We start from the raw sequence: 13,370 nt of genomic DNA, 5'->3' as shown, positions 1-13,370 counted from the left end.
CTTGTATATTGATAGGAAGAAATGTTCACTTAGAACACTTGTCTTAAGCACACACACACAGCTAAACAATACCCTCAATAGGAGTATGTACTCGAGGGACCGGTTTGCTTGTACAAAAACCATTGTCTTCTTTAGAGCTTGTTTATGTTGATTCAACTTTACACTCATAATATATCATTCTAACACAGTGTGTAACACTTCAAAACAATCCCAACAAGATTATATGCAAATAATATGTAGTTGACTGTTCGATTTATAATCATATGATGATGATGATGATGCTGATTATTATTATGATGATGGTGGTGGTGGTGGTGATGGTGGTGTTGGTGATGAAAATGATGATGATGATGATGATGATGATGATGATGATGATGATGATGGTGATGATGATGATGATGATGATGATGATGATGATGATGATGATGATTGTGATGATGATGATGATGATGATGATGATGATGATGATAATGATAATGATAATGATGACGATGATGATGATGGTGATGATGATGATGATGATGATGATGATGACTGCGTACCGGTAAAGTTCAACTAGCCGACAAACTTAAAGCTGAAGCATTTATGCCTCGTGCTGAGAAAACTGAGCTTAGTGCATGTACGTAATGTGTCGTCCCAGATAAGACATTTTCCACTTGTATGGAAGTTTTTGTTAGAATGAGGTCTCACCTTAGCGAATAATTTTTATGTAGTTTAGGCGGAAAGCGTCATCCTTGATGTGTATGTGCAGACTGCACAGGCTAATCTGGTTTGACATTTAACGCATATGCATTATGTCCAGCTCTCTCAGAACGAGTATCATATGAACTTGTAAAGTATGGTGCATAATTGTATAGCCGCATTTTGGAAAACAAGTTGGCTCAATTTATGATCGTTAAGTGTCGTCCTAAAATAGCCTTTGCAGTCTGATCAAGCTAATAATGGACGACTCTTTCCAATAGCAAACATGATGGATTTTTTCGTTTAAAATTGGTCTCTTCTCGACTCAAGTCCAGTTTAAGCGGAAAGTGTCGTCTCTGATTTAACTGTTCGGTCTTCACATGCTAATCTGGAACGACACGTTTCGCACTTGCATTAAGCCCGGTTTTCTCAGAAATATAGCTCCAATCGCTCACAAACATAAACCCGACACTTGTGAACTTTATAAACAGGAAGTTTACACTCGAAACTTAACGCGAATAAGCAAGCTTTAATCCCACTTATTTGTTGGTACAAACAACGCTGACTTTTTGAAAATCTTTTCGAATCACATAATTATCAGCCATTATTACTAATATGAAATAACCATTGATGGATTTAAAGGGGCCATTTCACGTTTGGTAATTAAAAAAAAATGTGTCAAATTCGCAAGTCTTGCTGGTCACTAATATGCGATGGGGACCTCGGTGGGGTTTACTATTTCTTAGATACACATATATGCAAGGGTAATACTTCACAAACACGGGGGCTGCCAGAGATCCCTAGCGCGACCATTCAACGAGTAATAGACAGCCAACCGCAAAGCGTATTTATCTAACATGCAGTTCCATTGTGGAAGCGTTCTTTAGATTTCCCTAAATACACCAAGTACTGGTTCTACGCAGGAAACGGTCTCGAAAGCGTTTAAACTAACCGCAGCCTGTTAGAGATATGTCACGTTTAAACTAACCGCAGCCTGTTGGAGATATGTCACGTTTAAACTAACCGCAGCCTGTTAGAGATATGTCACGTTTAAACTAACCGCAGCCTGTTAGAGATATATCACCCAGAAGTTCGTGTCGTTTTTAACAGCGCATGAACACTCTTGCACATTTTAATTATTAATGAAAATATGGCTTTGCCAGGTATGTGTATCCCACGTCAACCGCGGTGTCTCTGAGACATGGCACGTCGATATTCGAGTACATTTTCATATTTAAAATTAACGAACATTATCACATAGTTTACATTATATCAAAACATAGACAATATGTTGAAGTGAATGCAAAGTATAGGTAATCACGTTGACTATTAAGAGCTTAGACTGATGGACGGTCAGATTGATGTCACCTCTAGCAAAATGCGACGTGGACACTTGGTGACACGACTGACCGGAAACGACGAAGGGTTTGGCCATGTTTGAGGCGACATCTAGACTGAAACAGAGGCTACTGGGGTCTGCAGATCGCTGTATATGTACAAGTTGGTCACTGTATGCGGAGTGAGGACGAGTGGGTCATTGTTTCAGAAGTGAGAACGAGTGGATCACTGTATACGGAGTGAATACGAGTGGATCACTGTTTACGGCGTGAGTACGAGTGAGTCACTGTATACGGAGTGCGTACGAGTGGGTTACTGTATGCGGAGTGAGAACGAGTATGTCATTGTTTCAGAAGTGAGTACGAGTGGGTAACTGTATACGGAGTGAGCACGTGTGTTTCACTGTACACGGAGTCAGAACGAGTTGGTCACTGTATACGGAGTGAGTACGAATGGGTTAATGTATACGGAGTAAGTACAAGTGGGTCACTGTATACGAAGTAAGTACAAGTGGGTTACTGTATACTGAGTGAGTACGAGTTGGTTAATGTACATGGAGTGAGTACGAGTGGGGAACTGTATACGGAGTGAGTGCGAGTGGTTTATGTATACAGAGAAAGTACAAGTGGGTTACTATATACGGAGTGAGTACGAGTGGGTTACTGTATACGCAGTGAGTGCGAGTGGTTTATGTATACATAGTGAGAACGGGTGGGTTACTGTATGCGGATAGAGTGCGAGTGGTTTATGTATACAGAGTGAGTACGAGTGGGTTACTGTATACAGAGTGAGTACGAGTGGGTTACTGTACACAGAGTGGGGCGAGTGGTTTATGTATACAGAGTGAGTACGAGTGGGTTACTGTATACAGAGTGAGTACGAGTGGGTTACTATGTACAGAGTGAGTACGAGTAGGTTACTGTATACGGAGTCAGTACGAGTGGTTTACTGTATACGGAGTGAGTACGAGTGGTTTATGTATACGGAATGAGTACGAGTGGGTTACTGTATACGGAGTGAGAACGAGTGTGTTACTTATACGGTGTGAGTACGAGTGGGTTACTGTATACGGAGTAAGTACAAGTGGGGTATTGTATACAGATGAGTACGCGTGTGTTACTGTATACGAAGTGAGTACGAGTGGGCCACTGTAAACGGAGTGAGTACGAGTGGGTCACCGTATACGGTGTGAGTACGAGTGGGTCACCGTATACGGAGTGAGTACGAGTGGGTTAATGTAAAAAGAGTGAGTGCGAGTGGGTTACTGTATACGGAGTGAATACGAGTGGTTTAAGTATACGGAGTGAGTACGAGTGGGTTACTGTATACGGAGTGAGTGCGAGTGTGTTACTGTATACGGAGTGAATACGAGTTGTTTAAGTATACGGAGTGAGTACGAGTGGGTTAATGTACACGGAGAGAGTACGAGTGGGTTACTGTATACAGAGTGAGTACGAGCGTGTTACTGTATACAGAGCGATGCCGAGTGGGTTACTGTATACGGAGTGCGTACGAGTTGGTTTAAATATACGGAGTGAGTACGAGTGGGTTACTGTATACTGAGTGAGTGCGAGTGTGCTACTGTATACGGAGTGAGCATGGGTGGGTTACTGTATACGGAGTAAGTATGAGTTGGTTATTGTATACGGAGTGAGTACGAGTGTTTTACTGTATACGAAGTGAGTACGAGTGGGCCACTGTAAACGAAGTGGGTACGAGTGGGTTAATATATTAATTGTGAGTACGAGTGGGTAACTGTTTACGGAGTGAGTGCGAGCGTGTTACTGTTTACAGAGTAAGTATGAGTGGGTTACTGTATATGTAATGAGAACGATTGGGTTACTGTATACGGAATGAGTACGCTCGGGTCCCTGTATACGGAGTGAGCACAAGTGGGTTACTGTACAACGAGTGAGTACGAGTGGGTTACAGTATACGGAGTGAGTACGAGTGGGTTACTGTACACGGGGTGAGAACGGGTGGGTTGCTGTACACGGAGTGAGGACGAGTGAGTTACTGTACACGGAGTGAGGACGAGTGGGTTACTGTATACGGAGTGAGTACGAGTAGGTTACTGTATACGAAGTGAGTACGAGTGGGTCACTGTATACGGAGTGAGTACGAGTGGGTTACTGTATACGGAGTGAGTACGATCGGGTTCATGTACACGAAGTGAGTACGAGTGAGTTACTGTACAAGGAGTGAGGACGAGTGGGTTACTGTATACGGAGTGAGTAAGAGTGGGTAACTGTATACGAAGTGAGTACGAGTGGGTTACTGTATACGTAGTGAGTACGAGTGAGTTACTGTATACTGGGTGTATACGATCGGGTAATCCTTCATATAGCATACAAACAAACGTGATACCTTGACATTTATGAAATGCTATGCATTCTATTGACGAGGTTCTTTTCATTTCATATCAGATTGCTATACGTAAGCTTACACACTACCGACACGTTTTTAGTTTTTACTGTTTACAGCAAGTAAAGTAGTATTGACGTGATTAATATTATGTTTAAAGTCGGAAGTTGAAACTGCATGATTGTGGATAAAATCGACACATCGCCGGCGACACTTTGTTAATGTTTTTCATTTTTTCCATAGTATTTGTATCTAGGAAATGTAGAAAAAATAAAAGAAATACCTACTATTAGAATAAAAATCACTAAAATTGCCACGACACTCCTTATTTAATGCTTTTTCATTAACGATATATGAATTCATTTTTTAATTATTTTAAGCATCCGTGTATATCTGAACGTTAACATGTTCGAATGAAACTAAAATAAATAGCATTTACAACCTTTACACGAACACGGTCGAATACATTCTAATATAACTTTAAATATTACAAAACCTGATTCAGCAAAAGATAAAGCATGGATTATTCAACACGTTTAATACATTTTTACAGCACGCAGTAAATAACTTTACTTACTTGTTCGTTTGAATATGAATATGTATATCGTTACAATCCGTTAAAGTCTAGAGTGAAATCAAAAGTACGTGGACATGGATTTCCTGTGACGTGTATAACAAGCGTTAGGCCATTGTCAGGCCACACCAGCTCGTACTGAATTTAAGCATATACATACAATTACTTGCCTGTTGGTTCGAATGTGTGTATCTTGACAATCCGTTACAGTCTCGAGAGAAATCGGAAGTACGTTGACGTGGATTTCCTGTGACGAACATAACAAGTATTAGGCCATTGTGTACTAACCAGCTCGTACTGACTTAGTGCATGTACATACAATCACGTGCTTGTTTGTTCGAACGTGTCTATCATGAAAATTCGCCGAAGTCTCGAGTCAAAATCCATCGTATGATGACGTACAATACAGTTGTTATGCTATTGTGTACATATCGGCTCTTAGTGACATAGTATGTTTACAAGGGTATGTGTATATAAATACCATATAACTCTCCAGAAGTAAAAATATCCAATACTAGTCACACAATTGCCCTTTTTCCGTTCTGACTATGTAATGAAATTGTTGCATTGACCCAATTAATTGTGCCCTTTTATGTGCTTGAATCTTTGCGCTTTTTGACAATTAAAGCCACACAAATTGACATGAAATACGTGTTAATCAATACATAAAGATGCAATTAGAAAGTGTGCACAATTGTCATTAAAGCTATAGCCTTGTTAGCAAGTAATTTATTATGTATTTATTTTTTTTAAACTGAAACGATTTTATACGTATACGTATATTTCGACAAACGCGATTATTTTTAAGTTTTAAAGCGCAAAATAGACGGATGTTTACTTTGTTGTCCACAAATATATTATAATTAGCGAAGATAAAATTAAATATTTAGCCTAGTTAGCAAGTAGTTTATTATTTTTCAAACGGTACCGCTTTTAAAACCGAAAGTACGATTTCTAGACGTATGCGTCCATTTCGACAAACACGATTATTTTTAAGTTTTAAAGCGCAAAAAAGACGGATTTCTACCTTGTAACCACCATATATATGCTTATTGGCATATATCAAGTATGTTTCTTATTTATACTTAAATTTACTCTGCCATGTAGTTCATTTCAAGGTGTGTGGCTTTAACTAATCAACTGTGGGAAAACCATTCGAAGGTATTTTTTAAAAGCTAATTCCCCACGGAATACCAACTTTTCAAATAGACTTGCCCTGACCTAAATCTACTTGGCAATGCCCATGGTCAAAACGGGCAGCACATCACCAGAAACTTGCCAGGATGTTGGGCTGAGAAAAACAGAAAAAAAACACAACGCAACAACGTTACTAAATGTGATTGTATAATGTAATACTTTAAAACTATACGGACTTCACATCATTATCATCATCAGCAGCAGCAGCAAAAGAAGAAAAAGCATCACCGTAATATTTATGTCACGAAAGTTTCACCTACAAATACAGCGCAGTGTCTTCCCAGATAAGCCCACGCAGTCCGTAACTTGGATGGCACTTAAGCCACATGCATTAAGCCTTGTTTTCCCAGAGTTCGACTTATATACATATACTTTTGCGCTTCTCTCGTTGGGCAGTGTTGCTACACGTTATCGTTACTTTAGTTAAGTAATTTATGACAAAATCAGATCATTATGCAGAAACGTTTAAAGTGTCTTCCCAGATAAGCCTGTGCAGTCCTATATTGGATGACACTTAAGACACATGCATTAAGCCCCGTTTTCCCAGAAAGCGGCTCACTTACATATACTTCTGCGTTTCTCTCTCAGAGCAGTGTTGCTACACGTTATCGTGGGTTAAGTTAAGTAATATACGAGGAAAAAAATATGCTTATGAAGTAACACAATTATTCAAAATGTAAATGTTTTATTCACGAATATAACGAAATGATAGAACAATTTATACTTTTTTTAAAGCACATTAACCTAGTTAAGTTTTCAATATGAATTGTGAACGGGTATGAATCATGTTAAATATCACTTACATAAACAGCATACTCGGAAATTAATCGTGTAAAATATGATTTATATACTTCAAAATCAATGTTTTATTTTACGGCATTTTTTCGAAGAGATGTGAATGTGCGGACGTTGTTAAATTTATCTCTACGACATTGTAAAATATTTTGTAAAGATATACTAAACAGACCGCGCAGAAAGTTTCCATATTGCATGTTTGTCTGAATAACAAGTGCACATGAGTGTGACATCCGGAATAGTTCATCTTCACGTGAGCATGTAAGCGTTTGAACAATATATTTAATTCGGAACTCGCGCGCTGTGGGTTTTTCCGGTTTTTTTAGCGCGTACAGTAATGACCAGTGACGTCGATATCCGATGTGCTTCCCATTCAATAATGAATAATAAGTATTTAAACGACAGTAGTGTTTCTTTAAGGAAATGTAAAAATTCAAGTATTTTGTTGTTATTACAATAACTATTATAACTATCATTACTAATAATTACGCATATCAAATCTCACACTGATATACATGTATGTCAGAAGTTTCATACAGGCTTATAGTATAAATACACCGTTCAGATATACAGCCGCCTATACGAATGGGTCCAGTAGCAAACATCCGTTAACGACATGAGAAAAGATTTATATACCAAACATATGCAAACGGCTTGACATATGCAATATTTCTTCTGCAAAACATTATTCATGATGATGTTCTTGTTTTTTCGGCATGCTTTATAGATATAGCAAATACAAGTAACGTATGTTAAAGATCGTTAGTGATGTGCCTTCTTATCTTAAGGTCTTAGTCTTTAGCGAATAATTGTCTTTTCTTTTCAGATAAGATTAAAGAAAATCATCACACTTGAGCTATATCAATAGACATATAAATATCCAACTGATATGGAGCGATATATTAGTTCTAGTACTACGAATGAATGGACTGAGGATAGTAAGGTCTTTATTTTTTGGAGCTTGTCTGAATGATTTTATAAATATTTGCATATTATAATGTATATACGATAGCCTAAATGTCTTGGTAGTTTCGTTGACAATCTTCCAATAAAACTGTACGCTCAGGCCTACGCACGGTGTATGCAATGACAGAGTTACGTGACCGAAGCTGTTCACATGTAAATGTAGCATTATATCGTGTTACAGCTCATCTAAAGATGATTAAATCATGGTATTTTTATCAACTATAATGAACGCTTGAGCAGAAAAAATAGTGTTTACTATTCAGCGATAAGATACATTATTGATTCACTCTCTTTGTTTGTTTGTACCTACCGCGCGCGTTCATATATCGGAAAAAAACCCAGACAGGTGAGTTCAAAATAACAACTATTAGCGATTTATAAAGTGTCATAGTAAGTGCTTCCGGCAATGTCAGTCTTGTAAGTGCGCGCGTCAGTACTTGATCTATAGGACATACAGGTGCGCACATATATGCTACCACGTGCACAAATGAGGCCAAAACATATTCCGGATATCAAATCCTTTTTATCGTATGATATCGATGCATGTAATATAAATGTGAGCTTATAATAAACCGTATTATAAAACATATCATTGATTCTTTAAAAGAAAAGTTCTTAAAAATGTCCAATTTTTTGTTTTTACACTGATTTTGATTCATTTGATGAATTACATGAATATAGTTGAATAGATTTAATTTTGTTGTACATTTTATAAAAAAAACGAATTTTTGTGTTAAGAATCCGTATAAAGTATTTCATACAATTGTTCAGAGTTAATATACATTAACAGTATTGGAACAATTGGAAATAGTTCATTAATTTCAGAACTATTGGAAAATGTTAAACATGTGCATTATTTTGGTGTTAATGAATCCTTTGAAGGCATTTGTAAATATACCTACATTTACAATGTGTATATTTGTGTTATTTAAGTTTTAAAAAAATGTTGATTTGTAAAGCAAACAAAATGACTTTTTCTCCCTGTCAATGTTCGTAATATTACGAACAAGTATGACAATTAATAATAGTGCGTAATATTACGAAGTATCAAAAATGTTGATTTTAATCCAAAAAACTTACTGTGTCTTCCTGAAAATGTGCGTAATATTACGAACAATGATGTCAATTTATAATAGTGCGTATTATTAAAAAGAATATGTTTCACGAAGAAACATTGACTTTTTCTCCATGAAAATGTTTCTAATAATACAAAACGATGACAATTTATAATAGTGCGTAAGTATCAAAACTGTTTTTCTCCCAGAAAATGCTCGTTATATTACAAATATTTAATTGTTTATAAATGCACCCACTTTTTTTGAGGAAACAGATACATTTGATAATTGTGTTCATGCATTTGTGTTGAAGATTAAATTTGTGTGCAATTAAATTGTGAAAAAACACATGTTTCTCTTCATTTTGCAACGATAAAAGGGAATGCCAAAATATATGTCCTAATAAAATTCCGATGAGTTCTTTTTTTTTTAAATAAAGTAACTATTTAACAGAACTAAAAAACCGGAAGTCTGACCAGTGGTCTGGACGAGAAAGTTCAGGGTATCAAAAGGGCCGCCCCTTCGCTGCCACCGGGAGTCGTTCGGACACTGATCAACGTCCGATGGATAAGAGCTCGCCTGAAGCTCGCACAAGAAGTGCTCCGTCTTCAAGTCGCACGCTGTGATCTTGATATCTGGCAATGAAGGTTATACCGTTGAATTTCGTTATTTGAATGTTAGATGATAAAAACCCGTCGTAATATCTAAGTCATTGCAACCAATTAAGATATTTTGTAAAATAATAAAACAATCACACATGTTTTTATTATACTAGTTAATATTACCTAAGTATTAATAACACTTTTAATATCAATATTGTGTAAATCGTTTGTGTTGTAACATGTATGGTTTGTGGTGTTGCGAAGTTTGACTGAACGTTTTGTAGTGTCAAAACATAAAACTGGTCAGTTTGTAGTGTCACGACCTTTGACTGAATGGTTTGTGGTGTAACAAGATTTGACTGGACGGTCTGTGGTGTCATGACATTTTACTGAACGGTTTGTAGTGTCGTGAAGTTTGACTTAACGTTTTGTAGTGTCATAACATTTGACTGGCCGGTGTGTAGTGTCATGACCTTTGACTGAACGGTTTGTAGTGTCACGACATTTGTTTGAACCGTTTGTGGTATCACGACAGTTTGTAGTGTCACGAGAATTGACTTGACGAATTTCTTTTGTGTCACGACATTTGACTGGATGGTTTTCGGTGTCACGACATTTGACTGAACGTTTTATGATGTAACGACATTTGATTAAAAGGTTTGTAGTGTCATACCATTTGACTGAACTGTTTTTGTGTCACAGCATAGGACCTGTCGTCTGTGGTGTCACAACATTAAACTGGACGTGTGCGGTGTCACCGCATTTTACTGGACTATTCGTGTTTTCAAGACATTTCACTGCATGGTTTGTGGTGTCACAGTTTTTGACCTGTGGATTTTGAGGTCCCCACATAACATCTGGCATAACATTTGAGTGTTAAATGTTGTTAAATATTAGATCTGCGTTCTGGGAATTCTTGACGTTATGATTGTTTGTAAAGTAGCAATCCAGACAAGCCCTTGCAGTCCGAACATAAATTAAATTATTGTGTTACTGCCTAGAGATAAACAATATATATTATTAAATTTTGGAATTTTTAGTTTAAAGGAGGTCTCTTCTAAACGAAAATCCAGTGTATGCGGAGAGTGTCGTCTGCACTGACTAAGTAGGTAAGACATATGCGGAAAGTGTCGTCTGCACTGACTAAGTAGGTAAGACATATGCGGAAAGTGTCGTCTGCACTGACTAAGTAGGTAAGACATATGCGGAAAGTGTCGTCTGCACTGACTAAGTAGGTAAGACATATGCGGAAAGTGTCGTCTGCACTGACTAAGTAGGTAAGACATATGCGGAAAGTGTCGTCTGCACTGACTAAGTAGGTAAGACATATGCGGAAAGTGTCGTCTGCACTGACTAAGTAGGTAAGACATATGCGGAAAGTGTCGTCTGCACTGACTAAGTAGGTAAGACATATGCGGAAAGTGTCGTCTGCACTGACTAAGTAGGTAAGACATATGCGGAAAGTGTCGTCTGCACTGACTAAGTAGGTAAGACATATGCGGAAAGTGTCGTCTGCACTGACTAAGTAGGTAAGACATATGCGGAAAGTGTCGTCTGCACTGACTAAGTAGGTAAGACATATGCGGAAAGTGTCGTCTGCACTGACTAAGTAGGTAAGACATATGCGGAAAGTGTCGTCTGCACTGACTAAGTAGGTAAGACATATGCGGAAAGTGTCGTCTGCACTGACTAAGTAGGTAAGACATATGCGGAAAGTGTCGTCTGCACTGACTAAGTAGGTAAGACATATGCGGAAAGTGTCGTCTGCACTGACTAAGTAGGTAAGACATTTTACGCGCATGCATCCAGATATGTTAATTAGAACAAAGTTTATTTATTATTATTTTCTGTTATGTTGTAAAAAAATTGTCGATATTTACATGTCTTCGATTGTATGAATATATATGAGCCAAAAGGGACGACACGTTCTGTTTTATGGAATTTATATTTAAACGAAGTATCTCCTTAAGTCCAGACAATGCGGATATCGTCGTCTCTGATAGCAGACTGCACATGTAAATATGAGACGGCACTGTACGCAGAGGCATTTAGCCCAGTTTGTACCAAACGAGGAACTTAATAATGACTTATCATCCCTGATGATACTGTGATATCATATTGAAACCAGATACACGATTGGCTCCATTATCTATTAGGTAGACGCGTGTGTACATTTTGAAATGCTGCAGCAATCAATCATTAGAATATTTGTATGAGTCAAAGTGTGTCCTACATCAATACATGGCGTTGTTCCAGCTTGAATGTACAGTGGTCACTGTGCCATATAATGATGTTAGTGTTAAAAACATACAACACAAACGCATATTACTAATCAGTGTTCGACACTAACGGGACATGAGACTCGGACTCCTTGTTTTTGTGTCAAGGAAGTCCGTCGGACTCTTCAAAATTATCTTTGAATTATTCAACAAAACCTTAGTTTCGCAAAATCAGAATGTCTGTACAAAAACAAATCTTACTAAGAAAAGTCATTGTAAACACTGTCTATCAAAACTTAAAGTTGCATTTGTCTATTGTCACATTAAAATGGTAATAATTTAATATTAACCCTCTTCATACCACAAAAGGAAGTTTTTAAAAACGAGTCATAACCGCCCTTTCAACCAATGCTTGATAACTGTTATTTTTTAACAAGGAAGATTATAGACAGCTGGTCTATTGCTAGCGAGAAATGTTCAATCAAAACAAAGTGATGTCGGTAGTATATACACAATTAACAAAGTAAATATCGATAACTTCAGAAGTCTTCTTCTTAGAAAACGGAAGGGGCCAGGGGTTTGACATTTGGTGTGTAACTTATCATAATTTTCCTCTTTTCTTCGTATAAGTTTTGTCAAATCAGTTGTCTGGTGTAAAAACTAACACCAGCGGAATCATCTTTGCATTATGAAAAAATCCCGTTCCGCGAGATCAGAATGCCCGAACTTTTTAACATTCAATAGATAAGCCACTCATCATTCTGCTTAAACACATCAACAAAACAAAACAAGTATTTATGTTGGTTCCGTGTCGCAGTGCCTGTGAGTAGCTATAAGGCAAACTCTCGAACTCGGTATAATACCGATCTTGGTCGGTTTTTTTTAAACGATATTTTCTCTTATAAAATTAACTTTCGCTGAACAGTATTTAATCACTAGTATTGTGTATGGTACTTTTCCTCATTGATATCATTACATACATTAGGTGTCATGTTGATATCTTATATAGTTTTTGATATATAGCCCTGAAAAAAAATGTTACAGACGGACAGACTGATAGACGGACGAACGGACGGACAGACGGACGGTAGGACTGACGGAAAACGCCAATTCTATATCCCTCAGCCTTTGGCAGGAGATACAAACACGATAACTGTATTTTTTAGATTTGTTCCTCCATCTTTATTTCTGTAATGCTTGTTGATACACATTGTAATGAAACAAATAAACGCTTAAAGTAGCTGTCACCGCCCCAGTAATAGTTGGTCTCTGAATCGTTAGGTGTTTTCGTTTTCTGAAGTATCTGCCGACAGCCGGACATGACCATTGACCTCACGCCTAATTTTGAAGAAACCTCTGAGAAATGCTCGCTGGTCTTCAGGTCCTCAGCGCCCAACGATTCCAAAGTTCGTGGGTTCGTTGTGGTGATGTTCGTTTTGTCTTATTATTTATTATTTCTTAGTATTTTTAACGTCAAACTGGTTGTTCAAAGCCACAGTCTGGTTCAATATCAAAGTGCGTTAATACGTTAACGTACTTTTAGTTGAACACCAGTTATGGGATGACATCACCGTGTGGT

The 13,370-nt window shown here is 37.6% G+C and overlaps 1 protein-coding gene across 3 annotated transcripts in view; it reads right to left on the bottom strand.

Moving 5' to 3' along the window:
* Window positions 1-5,132, bottom strand: part of LOC127851686 (uncharacterized) — a 129,957-nt gene extending 124,825 nt beyond the window's left edge. For all 3 annotated transcript variants that reach the window (XM_052385509.1, XM_052385514.1, XM_052385508.1), the window contains exon 1: window positions 4,961-5,132. The gene's annotated coding sequence lies outside the window, so the exon portion shown is untranslated. The remainder of the gene's footprint in view (window positions 1-4,960) is intronic.
* Between the last annotated feature and the right edge of the window lie 8,238 nt (window positions 5,133-13,370).

Source organism: Dreissena polymorpha, chromosome 11 (genome assembly GCF_020536995.1).
Source record: "Dreissena polymorpha isolate Duluth1 chromosome 11, UMN_Dpol_1.0, whole genome shotgun sequence".
Classification (NCBI taxonomy): domain Eukaryota; kingdom Metazoa; phylum Mollusca; class Bivalvia; order Myida; family Dreissenidae; genus Dreissena; species Dreissena polymorpha.
The sequence above is the reverse complement of the archived record's forward strand: the minus strand, read 5'-3'. Positions and strand labels throughout refer to the sequence as shown.